Source organism: Chiloscyllium plagiosum, chromosome 34 (assembly GCF_004010195.1).
Source record: "Chiloscyllium plagiosum isolate BGI_BamShark_2017 chromosome 34, ASM401019v2, whole genome shotgun sequence".
In the NCBI taxonomy this organism is placed as follows: domain Eukaryota; kingdom Metazoa; phylum Chordata; class Chondrichthyes; order Orectolobiformes; family Hemiscylliidae; genus Chiloscyllium; species Chiloscyllium plagiosum.
Window position 1 is genome coordinate 33,626,948 of NC_057743.1, and position 14,620 is coordinate 33,641,567.

Consider the following 14,620-nt stretch of genomic DNA (forward strand, 5'->3'; position numbering starts at 1 on the left):
CAACACTTTTTACCGCAGCTCAGTACATGTGACAGTAATAAATCAAATCAAATTATACCAGAACACGCAGTCGTATTCCTCAATTGTGAGGAATGTAATTGTACCTGGTCTGATTTTCCACACATAAATCATCTCATGCCTGCCCTAGGGCAATGTTTTAATCTCAATAGTGTACTAACTTAAAAAAAATTGAACTCCCATGCAGAGTTGGAGCTGTACTGACAAGATCACACAGGAATCCAATACCCGAGCTTTTGTTGGACAAGTGGAGCTCTTGGCATGGGTCTGTGGACAATAATTCCAAAAATCTAAGTCTAATGCTTTGTGTTATGGTTCAAATCCCACTATGGCAGCTGGTGGAATTTGAATTCAATTAACAGGCTTGGAAGTAAAAGGTGGTTTCCTTGCTGGTGAACATGACTCTATTGTCATAAAAATGTATCTGGCTTTCCTTTGGAAATAAATATGCTGTCCTATGCTGTGTCTTCAGACCCACAGCAGTGTGGTCAACTCTGAAATGGTCTGGGAGGCAACTCAGTTTGTGTCAAAGCTCCATGAAGTCTAAAAGGAATGAGAGCTCCCTTCCACACAGCATCATACAACACCCCATGGAGTGCAGCAGCTATTGACATCAACTCACCACCATATTATGTTAAGGAGCGATTAGAGATGGGTATCACATACTGGTCTACCCAGAGCCGCCCACAATTTTTAAAACATTCATTCATGGGATGAGGACATCGCTGACCAGGCCAGCATTTATTGCCCATCCCTAATTACCCAGAGGGCAGTTAAGAACCAATCACATTGCTGTAGGATCTGGAGTCACACATTAGCCAGACCAGGTAAGGATAGCAGTTTCCAGTAATAACAGCACTAAGAGAAAGTGAGGACTGCAGATGCTGGAGAGTCAGAGTTGAAAACAGTGGTGCTGGAAAAGCACAGAAGGTCAGGCAGCATCCAAGGAGCAGGAGAGTTGACGTTTCAGTTATAAGTCCTTCATCAGGAATGCCACTAGGTCATTGCCTCCCCTTAATAAACAAATAAATTGAAAGAAAAGCAACAAGATACTCAGCAATACTTTCCTGCCGGCCAGTGGTGAGGATTTAGTTGGTTAACTGGCCCATTGTGTTGGTCTCTATGACTTTGCCGTAAGTTCTTTAGAAGTCCAAAAATCAGATGCATCCCCATTCGGGACGTTTGGACAGGAGAGGCCAATTAGCCCCTCAATCCTGTGCCGCAGTTCAAAGAGATCATGGTCTCTCCGCAATCTAACTCCATCACCCATCTCTGCTTCATTTCCCTCAATACCCTTGGCTAGCAAAAATCTGTTGGCCTCGGAATTAAAAGCCATAATATTACTTGCTGTGGGACAACATTCCACACTTCTTACAGATTAGTAATGCACAGCGGAAGGCAAGGCTACAATATTAGTTGATTAATCCAGGGGCCTGGACTAATAGTCTAAAGAAGGCCTGTTCAAATTCAACCAGTGTATTTTGGATCTGATTCAAAAAATACATAAGTCTAGAAAAACATTGAACTTGAGGCTAAAAGCCCAACATTTCACTCATGTCACAGAGCAACAAAAAAACCACTCAACCAAACAGGAGCCTCCAGTACCACGCCGCTATGGTTAACTCTTAGCTGCTGTCTAGCAAGCCACTCAGTTGTACAAGACAGCAATGCACAGGCAACAAAATGCTGTGAGGGGACATCAAGTTAAATTATGTCAGAGTGGGATAGATTAAATGTGGCTGAGCTTTTCCCCGGGGTAGAGTGAGCCTCCGCAATGAGTTGCTAGCAGCTGTCATGCGTGCGGGCATTCTGAGCACTGAAGATGGAGCTGGATTGGTCCTTATCAGGAGCAGAGGTTGCATTGTATGGGAAGACAGGGATTGTTGTAGTCTCTGATCTCCTGAACTGGTTTTGATTACCTGAGAGAGTCGGAGTTTCCAGAGTTCCAATTCTCCATCTTCTCACAAACAGTAGGAAACATACTGGGGTGGCAGGAGGGGAGAAGAGTTTGGATGTTTGGATCAGGGATGCATCAGTCACCACAAGTGTGAGGAAGGAGTGATGGACCAGGCAGTCTTTTCCTTCCATGTTAATTTCATATCTTTGTGAATCTTTTCATGCACAAATATCTAATTACTTCAAAGGTCAATGTCCTTGTTAGTCTAGTAAGGAACTGACATATTGAAGCTTACATGCTCAGTTCTCTGTAATGGGTTCATTGATCCGGGCCGATAATACAAGTGCCACAGTTGATCTCTCATATTGAGAAAACAACTTAGGCTGGGAGGAAGTCCTGGCTGATCATTAAATAGCACATCTCACTGAATGCCAGGTGAGAACACCATCTCAACATTCAGGAGTTAGGCTCATAGACAGAATCAAGGGAAGGGCCGTGAGCTATGGAATCAGACCCCAGCATTCAAAGCAGCAGGACCCACCTCTCAGAACCTTCCATTCTAATGTATGAAGCATGCAGCACACGATTTGGAATTTGTGGAAATGCTAAAGAACATTAAAATTACTTGTTCACAGATTGCTGGTTTATGAAGCTGAACTGTAGGTGATTGAGTTGAATAAAATATTGCAATGCTTAACATTATTCTGATGACGCTCCCTTTCTTTCAGATGTATATAAGCGCTAATTAAGTTTGCTTGCAGTGTCAAAGGAACTCCAGAACTTTACTAGCAGGGCTAAAGCAATCTCCTCTTCACTGACATTTATCATCGTGATAGTCAATGAGCATGTGTATAGAGTAATGAGACACCAAATACTGAAGAAACATGGAGCCTGTCAAAGCACTGCATCTAATCCAGTAACACAGCACTCTCCATTAGAGAATACTGTCGGGGATATACCAGCTAATGTGATTGAAAACTTCATTCTCAGGAGAAACACTTATACAGTGGGAGAGATTTATTGATGATACTCAAGTCAATTGTGGTTGTAAAACCAAATCACTTTAATTGAATCCTTGGAACTGTACACATACTCTGCCATAATGCAGTCAGTCACTGGTATTAATATTACTGCGTGCATTGCTTCAGGGGAAACAACAAACTCACAGACCTGTCCATGTCATTATTTATCTCGCTTTTGGAGGTCTTGCCTGGTGAAGTTGCGAGGTTGTGCTTAAAATCGCTCCATTATACAGTCATAAAATTACAGAGACATACAGCACAGAAAACCGACCCTTCGATCCAACTCGTCCATGCCGACCGGATATCCTAAATTAACCTATTTCCATTTGCTAGCACTAAGCCCATATCCCTCTAAACCCTTCCTATTCATATACTCATCCAAATGCCTTTTAAATACTGTAATTGTACCAGCCTCCACCACTTCCTCTGGCATCTCATTCCATACACGCCCACCACAAAAGTTCCACCTTAGGTCCCTTTTAAGTCTTTCTCCTGTCACCTATAACCACTGGTTTGGGATTCCCCCAATCTGGGAAACAGACCTTGACTATTCACACCATCCATGCCCCTCATGTTTTAATTAACCTCTGTAAGGTCACCCCTCAGCCTCTGAGGCTCCAGGGAAAACAGCCCCATCCTATTCAGCCTCTCCCAATAGCTCAAGCCCTGTAACCCCAGCAGTTGCTAACATCCTGTCTCACAAAAGCAATTTGGCAGCCACTGGTTCTCAGTCTGTACTGGCTGGGCTATTCTCATGGATAGGGCATGAGGGCAGTGAGCGACCCCAAGTTCGGACACGGCTGTACTCTTACCCAAAGGATGGATGGACAGGTCCCTGTCAAAGATAATACCTAGCCACCTCATTGGCGAGCTCAGAGCCACCTTCAGAGAGCTCCTACAAAGAGTCAGTACAGACAGTAAGGGCTGAATGGCCTCTGTCTGCGCCGCATGATTTTAACTGTGAGACTGCAGCTAGGCATCTGGCAATAAATGGAAGGAAAAAAAAAACAAAACCTACACTGCAGGGCTATAGGATTGCAAAGTGATGGATGAATCCAACTCGGCTGCTAAGGAAATAAAATGCCTTAACTGGAACTGCTGTCAGTTATTGAGGCCGATTGAAAAATAACTGCAGAAAAATAATTGGTGCACTGCTGAACTTACCTCCCGAAACATGTGATATTGATACTGCAGGGTAACAATAACTGGCAGTGTAAAAGGGTGGGTAATATTCCCATTGTTTTAATCCTCATTAGAGCAAGTAGCTCAAAAAGTGACAGCTCTCAATGTGAGAGGTCAACAGCGTCAGAAGTGAAAGCTCTGAAGAATGTCAAATTCCAATGTGTTGTTTGTTTTTATGCTCTTTGCAAAGACTGTACAGAACTGTTTTAGGACCTTTTGTATGCCCTTACAGATAATTTTTATGAATAAAGTATATGTTTGAAGTAAAAATAAGTGTCGGGTTACTCAAAACACATTGCTCATGTAATCAAGAAACCTTAGCCACAAGATACATGCCAGATTAAAGTCAAATGCTTTGTGAAGCAGCAGACTGCCTTGTTAATATTATTCCAGCAGGCTTTTAGTTATTGGAAATGTCAAAATATCGTTAAATGGCATTCCAGTAAAAAACAGACAGTAAATGAGCTCTTAAGTCTTGCTGTGCATTACTTGAGCTTGTGACAACCATTCACAAGATAACCCTGAAAAACAATGAGAGTACCTTTACAAGCTAAGTGCTACAAGTAACCAATCGCTTCACACAAAGCAAGTCATATAGGGTGCAGTCTAATCAAAGGTTTCAAATGATATGAAAAGTGTGAGAATGAAGCTCAAGTGGATGGTGAGTTTGCTCTCTGCTCAGGAATTGATTGCAGCTTGTTATGGCCTGAAATAATCTGTTTTGCTGATCCCTGTATTTCAGGAGAATGCTGTGTTCCCTCAATACAGGGAGCCACTATTGTCACCCTCGTGGACGCAAAAGGTGGCAAAAGTATGGAATGCTCTCTCTCAAAAAAAAATGCTTTTGAGGCTGAACTCCAGTTGAAAATGTCAATCCCGGAATGGATTAAGGTCTACAGAACCAAGACAGGGAGGTAGAGATACAATGCTGTTGCGCCAAGATCTCGTTAAGTGGTAAAGCAGACTCAAGGGACTGAAGACCTAACACTACTGGGGAAGATGATGACTTAGTGGTAATTCCACTGGACTGGTAATCTAGCAACCTAGAGGCTCAGGTGAATCATCTGGAGACTTTGGCAGTGAGTGAAGTTTAAAGTCAAATAATGCCAAGCAACACTCATGCCACATAAATGCTCAGTCAAGACAATCTCCAATAAGAGACAGTGACCATCACCTCTTGACATTCAATGGTGTTACCATCACTGAATCCCCACTATCAATATCCTTGGGGTTACAATTGACTAGAAACCCTACCGTACTCACCATATAAATACAGTAAGATATAAAAGCAGGTCGAAGGCTAGGAGTACTATAGTGAGCCCACCATCAATAAAGCACAAGTCAGGAGTGTGCTGGAAGACTCCCCACCTTCCTGGATGGGTATTGCTCCAACAACAGTCAAGCAGCTTGATACTATCCAGACAAAGCAACCACTTGAGTGACACTGTCCCCACTCTCTCCACCACCAACTCTCAGTAGCAGCAGTGTTTGCTATCTACAAGATGCACTGCAGCAACTTGCCAAAGCTCCTTAGCACTTTCTAAGCCCATGACCATTTATCTAGAATCACAAGGATGTTGTGAAACTTGAAAAGGATGTTTCCAAGGCTGAATAGGCTGGGGCTGTTTTCCCTGGAGCGTCGGAGGCTGAGGAGTGACCTTATCGAGGTTTATAAAATCATGAGGGGCATGGATAGGAAATAATAGACTAAGGAGGTAAAAACAATGACTGCAGATGCTGGAAACCAGATTCTGGTTGGATGCTGCCTGAACTGCTGTGCTCTTCCAGCACCACTAATCCAGAATAATAGACTAAGTCTTTTCCCTGGGGTGGGGGAGTCCCAAACTAGAGGAGTTAGGTTTAGGGTGAGAGGGGAAAGATATAAAAGAGACCAAAGGGGCAACGTTTTCACGCAGAGGGTGGTACGTGTATGGAATGAGCTGCCAGAGGATGTGGTGGAGGCTGGTACAATTGCAACATTTAGAAGACATCTGGCTGTTTATATGAATAGGAAGGGTTTGCAGGGATATGGGCCGGGTGCTGGCAGGTGGGACTAGATTGGGTTGGGATATCTGGTCAGTATGGACGAGTTGGTCTGAAGGATGTGTTTCCATATTGCACATCTCTATGACTCTATGACAACGGTTGCAGACATATGGGTGCACCATCACCTCCCAAGCCACTCACTATCCTAACTTGGAAATATATCACCGTTCCTCATCACTGAGGAACGGGTTAAAATCATGGCATTCCCTCTCTAGGCATGTTGTGGGTCTACCTGTAGTACACGAATTGCTGCAGTTCAAGAAGGCAGCTCTCAAGGGCAACTAAGGACAGCCAATAAATGCTGGCCCAGTCAGTGATGCCCATGTCCCACCTGGGAGTAAAAGATAAATCACAAAATCCATGATTGAATGCTCATCTTTCATTTGGTGACCATGAAACCATCATCAATTGTTTAAAAAATCCATCTGCCCCACTAATGTGCTTCAAGGAAGGAAACTGCCACCCTTCTCTGACCTGGCCTACATATGGCTCCAAACCCACAGCAATGTGTTTGACTCTTAACTGGCGCTCTGACATGATCCAGTAGGTCACTCAGTTTAAAGGTAATTAAGGATGTGTAATAAATTCTGGTCTTGCCATAAATGTCCACATCCCATAAAAGAATAAAGAAAAAAATCCTCAATCTCCCACAATCAGACTTAAACACAAAGCAAATGCAAAATTTAATTCCATTGATTCAGCCACTGGGGAGCAAATGGAGAGGGCACATTTCATACATCACAGCTTTAGCTTTTATCTGCCATAGTTTGGATTTCAAACTGTCTAAATCTGCATCTCAACTCATCATAAGCCAATGATTTCCAATGTGCATAGAAACATCTTTGGCGATAAACAATTCCTCTTAATTGACTTGGAATGTTAATACATACATCTAAACACATTAAAAGCCTTTTGTTTCCCCAGTAGCTTGATGGTCTGTTAAGAACAATCAGCCTCTCGTTACCCATGATAATGGCCCAGAGACTGCAGGGATAATCAAATTACATACAACTGCCCTTGGCTTGCCCATGGGATGCTGCATGTCATAATGGAAGGTGTGATTGATATCATGGGAGCTTTGCTAGTATGATTGTAAAAGAGGTGTTCTTTCAAACAAATTAATTATAAAATTGCATTCTCATTAAAATTCCATATATCTCACATATCTACAACATTTTTGCAAATGCATGTATTTGATGAAGCTGTTCAATTATTGAGCACATACAGATTCCATGAAAAATGTTCATGGTCATACTAATTTTGCTTATACTGACTGCAAGTGATGCGGGCTTTATTTCCAGCACAGTAATCATACCTGATGTGGCAATGCTCACGTTACATCCCGCAAGGACTAGATGTGGGTAATGTGGTATTGAAAGATTCAACAGATGTCTCTTACAACTCCTGACACATATTTATTGCAATCACAGGAACAGGAACGGGCTAATATTACACTATTCAGTTACAAACGGTAGCACACTTCCATCAGCATGCTTCAAATGGCCAGAGTTAAGATGAGATCTTGATATCCTCAGGAAGTCACAGGACAGAATACAGTGATTATATCATGAATATATTGTTTACAAAGGCACAATACACACAAAACGTCAGCCATAATACAATAAGAACTACACAGGCCTCTCAATGGTGCTTGAGGTGGAGTGAGGGGCTGAGGCAATACCTTGGAGTTCAGGCTTCAGGCAAAGACTATTCCTGACAATAATGAGGAGAGGCACCTCTCCCTGATGTTCAATGGCCTCATGATTGCTGAGCTCCCCTGTACCACAGTCACTCCAGTGAAGGAGTGGTGGTGAAGAAGGAGTTGCCCAACATCATTGGATCATCCATATCAACAATGCACTTCCCAGAGCAAAGGAGAAGTTGGGTGTACTCTGCAGTGAATGGTTCACATCCAAACCCCATACCAAAATATGAACTCAACTCAAATAGAGCTGAAAATGTGTTGCTGGAAAAGCACATCAGGTCAGGCAGCATCCAAGGAATCAATGTTTCGGGCATGAGCCCTTCTTCAGGAATGGCTCTTTTTTCCCTCAACTCAAATAGACACCATTTGTCAGGGTGGATAAAACCACAAAACTCAGGAACAGTATTCCTCCAGTGCACAGACTTCTGAGATCTGTACTCCACTTAGACCTCCGAAACTAGAAGTCAACATGTCAGCGTGCACAGAGCCTCAGAATGCCCGTGCGGCTTAGAGGAAACAGCAGAGAAATGCAATTTTTGAGATGATTTGTAACTCAGGTTGAGGTTCAAGTTGTAATTGGAAAATCAAACCAGAACTCCATCGATAAACACATCGATTTGGACCCCATTTACCAACCTCTGAGGAAGAGAACTGGAAATGATATCATCCACCTTAATGACCAAGATACATAAATAGAAAGTGGGACAGAACACCAGCACTTCACCGGAGGCTCACTGATGATGGTACCTAGCATGGTGACGAAACGTCTGAAAACAAGCCTTCCAGCTCAGTGAGCAAACTTACAACCTGAGTTGAGAGATCTCATAAAACACAGCCTGCTTGGCTGTGAGCCCTGCCACTGCATTCATTGCCCATTCTCTCCTACAACAATAAAAGCAAAGGACAGCAGATGCTGAAAATCTGAAACAAACACAGAGAATGCTGGAGAAACTCAGTAGGTCTGGCATAATCTGTGGAGAGAGAAGCAGAGCTAACATTTTGAGTCTGATATGACTCAGAATCATTCTGAAGAAGAGTCATTACTGGACTCCAAATGTTAACTCTGTTTCTCTCTCCATGGACCTGTTGAGTTTCTCCAGCACAATCTGTATTTGACCTATCCTCTCCTCTCCCAGGAGTAATTACTGCTTGTGGGATACACTGAGCTTAATTTGACAGCAGCTCTAAAACCGGTGGTTTCTAACACAGGAAACGACACCGCCAGCGATACTGTGAAAATATTGTTGCTAGCGGTGCTCTGGTTCCTCCCACAGTCCAAAGATGTGCAGATTAGATGAATTGGTCATGCTAAGTTACCCTTGGTGTTCAGGGATGTGTAGGCTAGGTGCATTAGTCAGGGGAAATGAAGGATAGGGGAATGGGTCTGGGAAGGTTACTCATCAGAGGGTTGATGTGGACGTGTTGGGCCGAATGGCCTATTTCCACACTGTAGGGATTGTTCTATGATTGTCTTCTCCAAATCACACAGCATCCCGATTTTGAACTTATTTTGCCTTTCTTTCCTTGATGTTCGAGACCCTGGGACTTCCAAATTAACAGTGCCCCAGAAACATCATCACCACAAATACTTAAATGCTGACCATCAAGACAGCAAATGATTTACAAAGATGTGCCTTTATTGTTATTAACTACTCTGTTTGCGGTTAACCACAATCCATTTCAGCTGTTACCAATGTGAATATTACACATCAAAACACATGAAAAATTGAAGCTAGATGCACTGGGGAGAGCCCTTTTATTAAATAGTCAACAATAGTCGTTGACTTACTCATTACAGTCAAAAGCAAAATACTGCAGACACTGGAAATCTGAGACAAAAACAAAGTGCTGGAGAAACTCAACTGGCTGTGGACTCAGAAACAGAGTCAATGCTGCGACAGCAGTATGACTCTCTCTCAGATGCTGCCAGACCTGCTGAGTATCTCCCATGTTCTGCTTTTAATACTCATTACAGAAACTGTTTCTGGAATCACACAGCCACGCAGCACAGTCAATAGTCCTTCCCCATTATTCAAAAGAAACGGCAGGCTATGTAAGAGCCAACACTCATTACTCTGTGTGATGAATGTGAACTATCCACCTATATCCTTCCAGACGTTTGGACAACAGCTCCCTGAAATTGGGAGTACTTGCTGGAGCCTGTATAAACAGGAAAGCCCATTGGATGTTGCAACAATCGAGCAGCTGATAGGATTTTCTATTGGAAATAGGGGCTTGGGACAAGGAAGTCCTGGTCACCGAGAGCAACCAGTTGCAAGCTCCAGAACTCAGAAGCACGATCAAGGACGTGGTCTCTGCAGCCCCTGGCCCCCAGGATGACCACCAGGGAGAACAGTTTACCTATTGATTGGCTCGGGGTTGGGTCTCTGCAGAAGTGGTGGTTGCAGAGCTTGGAAGGAAAGGCAGGAGGGGGCTTTCTTCAGCTACTCCACCACCTCATTCAAACTAACAGCTTGCCCGCCCCGGTTAATTAGTTGGGTTTCCTGGCCTTATCATGTCTCACCTGGGATTTGAAATAGTTGCAGCCTCAGATGGGATAGGGACATGAAGAGTGAAATAACTCCACAGAGGCCAGTATCCCGTCACCAGGTCACTCTTTTTTCCACCTTGACACTGATCCATCTCCCTGAGATGCTGGAAAGCCAGCTCTCAGTGAACAGAACCTCTGACACGTCTGTTTATATCTGTCAGCCAGGGCTCCCTAATTGAACCAGATTAACAGCCCCAATCAGGGAACTTATGCTGTAGGATGTCCATCCGGCTGACCTCATTACAATCACTACAAAGAGGTCATTAGTTGACCAACAAAGAGCCTTAACTGGTGATAGATCAGGAAGCTTGAGAGTGGGCCTGACGTGAATTTGAAGACAGTGAAAGAGTTGGTGAGTTCTGGTCAAAGCAAAATACTGGACATCGAAAACAAACACAGAAAATGCCGGAAAAACTCAGCAGGTCTGGCAGCATCTACGGAGAGAGAGAAACAGAGTTGTGATTCCGAGTTCAGTATGACTCTAATTCAGAACTTAATTCACATGTAACAAAGCTCCCTTTCTGCCTAGGGCCAAGAAGATACCACCGTTCATCAGGAAGACCACAGCTTTTTACCTACTTGTGTGCAGAATACATACATGTATATGTCGTACTGTGTAAACCCCCTCCAATCAACAATTACAGCAGTGAGACATGTTGGATTCAGTTTGCCAACTCTCTAAGTTGCCCTAGAAGCTTTATCTTCATGACACTGCCTGATCAACCCAAGAGAAAATCAAAGTGATGTTCAAATAATAAAAATAAAATTGTATTGTTGTTTTAAAAAATTCCTTTGAAATTTTTTACTGAATTGTTAGAAAAATATTGGAACTAGAGGAAAAATAAACTTTTTAAGTCAGTGGTCAGCTTCTATGGGAGGTGCCATAAGATGAAGGGCTTTTGCCCAAAATGTCAATTCTCCTGCTCCTCGGATGCTGCCTGACCTGCTGTGCTTGTCCGGCCACACTCTGATCTTGACTCAGCATCTGCAGTACTCACTTTCACCAAAAGATGAGCAGTCCCGTCAAAGTCAACAAGTTCATGTTTGATGTCAATGCTCATGACCATCACTCTGATTCTCAAATCTATCACAAAACGGGCAAGGTATATACAAGTGTGGGGCTTCTGGATTCAGACTCTTCGCTTGTAACATCGGTTGGCACCCTTGTGCGGTTCTAAAGGAAGAGGGGGTGAGGGTTACGTGACAAATCAGATTAAATTAAATTAAATCTGGTTGGATGGAGTGAAGGATCCAAGTGGTAGGTTTCTCAGTGTGCTGGGCAACATTTCCTGCATTTATAGTGCCTCAAGAAGCAGAGTTTTAAAAGAATTCTTCTTGGGGTGTGGATATTACTCGCTCGGCCAGAATTGATTGCCCATCCCTAAATGCCCAGAGGGCAGTTAAGAACCAATCACCTTGCTGTGTGTCTGGAATCACATATTGGCCAGACCAGGTAAAGATAGCAGATTTCCTTTCATAAAGAGCATGAGTGAACCAGGTGGATTATTACAATTAACCAGTGGTTTAATAATGTTTACTATCAGGGCAGCTGTTTACCCCAGATTTTATTGAACTCAAACTTCATCCTGACCATGGTGGGGTTTAAACGCATGCTCCCTGAATACCAACCTGGGGGTTCTGGATTGCTAATCCAGGGACATTACCACCACACCAACCGCACGAGACACTTAGATCCTTATGAGATATCGACCTGCTATGAAGCAAGATGACAGGAATGGACACAAATGGTTATGAATGTGAGTGGTATCTTATATCTGAGTTGACTAGTTAAGTCTGTGCATTCCTCCATAAATACTACCAGACCTGCTGAGTTTCTCCCACATTTTCCGTTTTATTGTGGAAATGGACAAGACGAGCCGAACATTCCATTTCTGTTCTGCAAAATAAGAATTGAAAGGATTTTGTCGAATAGCTCGACTGGTGTCTATGAAAGGTCCTCAGTGAACTGGTCCAAATAATAAATAATGAAGAGTTCCAAAGGAGATAAGTTGAGCCGCAATCTAATCGAGGGGCTTGGACAAGATCACAACCACAAACCAAAACATGAGCAATTCTGTCGACAACTGAACTTCAAGCCAGGATGATACAGTTTCCAACTCACTCCAATTAAAGTTATGAGGGTTGCAACATTTTTTTTTAAAAAGTTCAAGTGCTCACCATCTGAGACGACACTCGTGACACAAGGACATATCAATTTTCAGGAATTAGCATCAGAATTATATGGGGGACTTGCAAAATTCAAAGCTTATTCTCACTGTGATCACCTAATTATTCCAACATTTTTATTAACAACAAGTGAACCACAGGGTTCTGTACACTTCGGAATTTCAGGAACGGCCTGTTAATTAATCTGTTATCAGCACAGGGATAGTCTTGGGGCCTTCGAATTCTCTTGTACTTGTTAAAAATGTGGCCGAGCCTGCAAGTTAAATTGATTGTTCCTTTTCCTGGCTCTGCTTGGGAGAAATCCAGATAAAGTGCGGATTGTAAGAATAGCAGTCAGTATAATTATTCACGGTCGAGTGACTGGCTTAGCCTGTGAAATCCACCAACAGCCGTTTCTTTCAGAATTACAGTACACTATATTTATCACAAATTAGCCTGGTCCTATCAATAGGTTTCAGGACTGTTCCCAAGTTAAAGGTACGGACTGCAGCATATCAATGATGTGGAACCTGAAAATGTCACTCATGCACGCCAACTGATCACATGTCGGGCAAAACGTGGGCATCTTGACAGAGCTCCTTTGGGGGTGACGATTTCAAATCCAAAAAGGGGTTATGACACGTGGGGCAGAATCTTGTTCTAGCATCAGATACCCACTGCTGGTCTTAGACCCGCAAAGAGTCTGGTACTATACCTTTTCAGGAAAATGTGCCTGAACCACACGCCTGTCAGAGTCGAAATCATAGTCAAGAGTGTAGTGCTGGAAAAGCACAGCAGGTCAGGCAGCATCCGAGGAGCAGGAAAATTGACATTTCAGGCATAAGCCCTTCGTCAGGAATGAGACTTATGGGTCAGGGGGGCTGAGAGATAAATGGGAGGGGGTGGGGTTTGGAGGGAGGTAGCTGATAAAGGTGATATACGGATGAAGATGAGGGAGAAGCTGTCTGACCTGCTGTTGCTTTTCCAGCACTACACTCTCGACTCTGAGCTCCAACATCTGCAGTCCTCACTTTCTCCTCAGAGTTGAAATCATGGCTCAAGAGAGCTTCCGGACAATCAGAGACCACCAGCTCTTACACTCAGCAGTGTTACGGAGGAGACGGTGAAAGGATATCACACCCTTCCCACTCCAAACCCACCCTCCAGACTTTCAGGACTGCAGAGGACTCGAGCCATACGTACCCAATGGGGCTGAAAAGGGTATTTCATAGAATAGAATCCCTACAGTGTGGAAACAGGCCATTTGGCCCAACAAGTCCACACTGACCCTTCAAAGAGTAACCCATTCCCTACCCTATATTTCTCCCGACTAATGCACCTAGCCTACACATCACTGAACACTATAGGCAATTTGGCATGGCCAATTCACCTGACCTGCACATCCTTGGACTGTGGGAGAAAGCCAGAGCACCCGGAGAAAACCCATACAGACACGGGGAGAACGTGCAAACTCCACACAGACAGTCACCTGAGGCTGGAATCAAACCCAGGTCCCTGGCGCTGTGAGGCAGCAGTGTTAACCACTGAGCCACTGTCTGCCCCACTGTGCCACAGTGTTGTTCATGAGGAGTAGGGGTGTTGGAAACAAAGGTAAGGGGGGAGGCGTCTCTCATCAGGCCTGGACTGAGGTGACACAGCTCTTTGTGCTCCCGAAATGACAAGTTGCGAGCTTGACCAGTTGTGAATGTTGCACAGCAAGAAGCCAATCTCAGCCAAAGTTCCCTTCAACTGTTTTTTGTTTTACATGGCTGTCCAAGGCCCATCTGTGGCAGACTTCTGGAAGCTAAGAGGTAAAAACAATGACTGCAGATGCTGGAAACCAGATTCTGGATTAGTGGTGCTGGAAGAGCACAGCAATTCAGGCAGCATCCGAGGACAGGCAAAATCGACGTTTCGGGCAAAAGCCCTTCATCAGGAATAAAGGCAGAGAGCCTGAAGCATGCCTGCCTTGAAGAAGTTTTCCTCCTCTCTCTACAAGAATCTCAGGGAGTCTCTATCTCTCCATGCTTCAG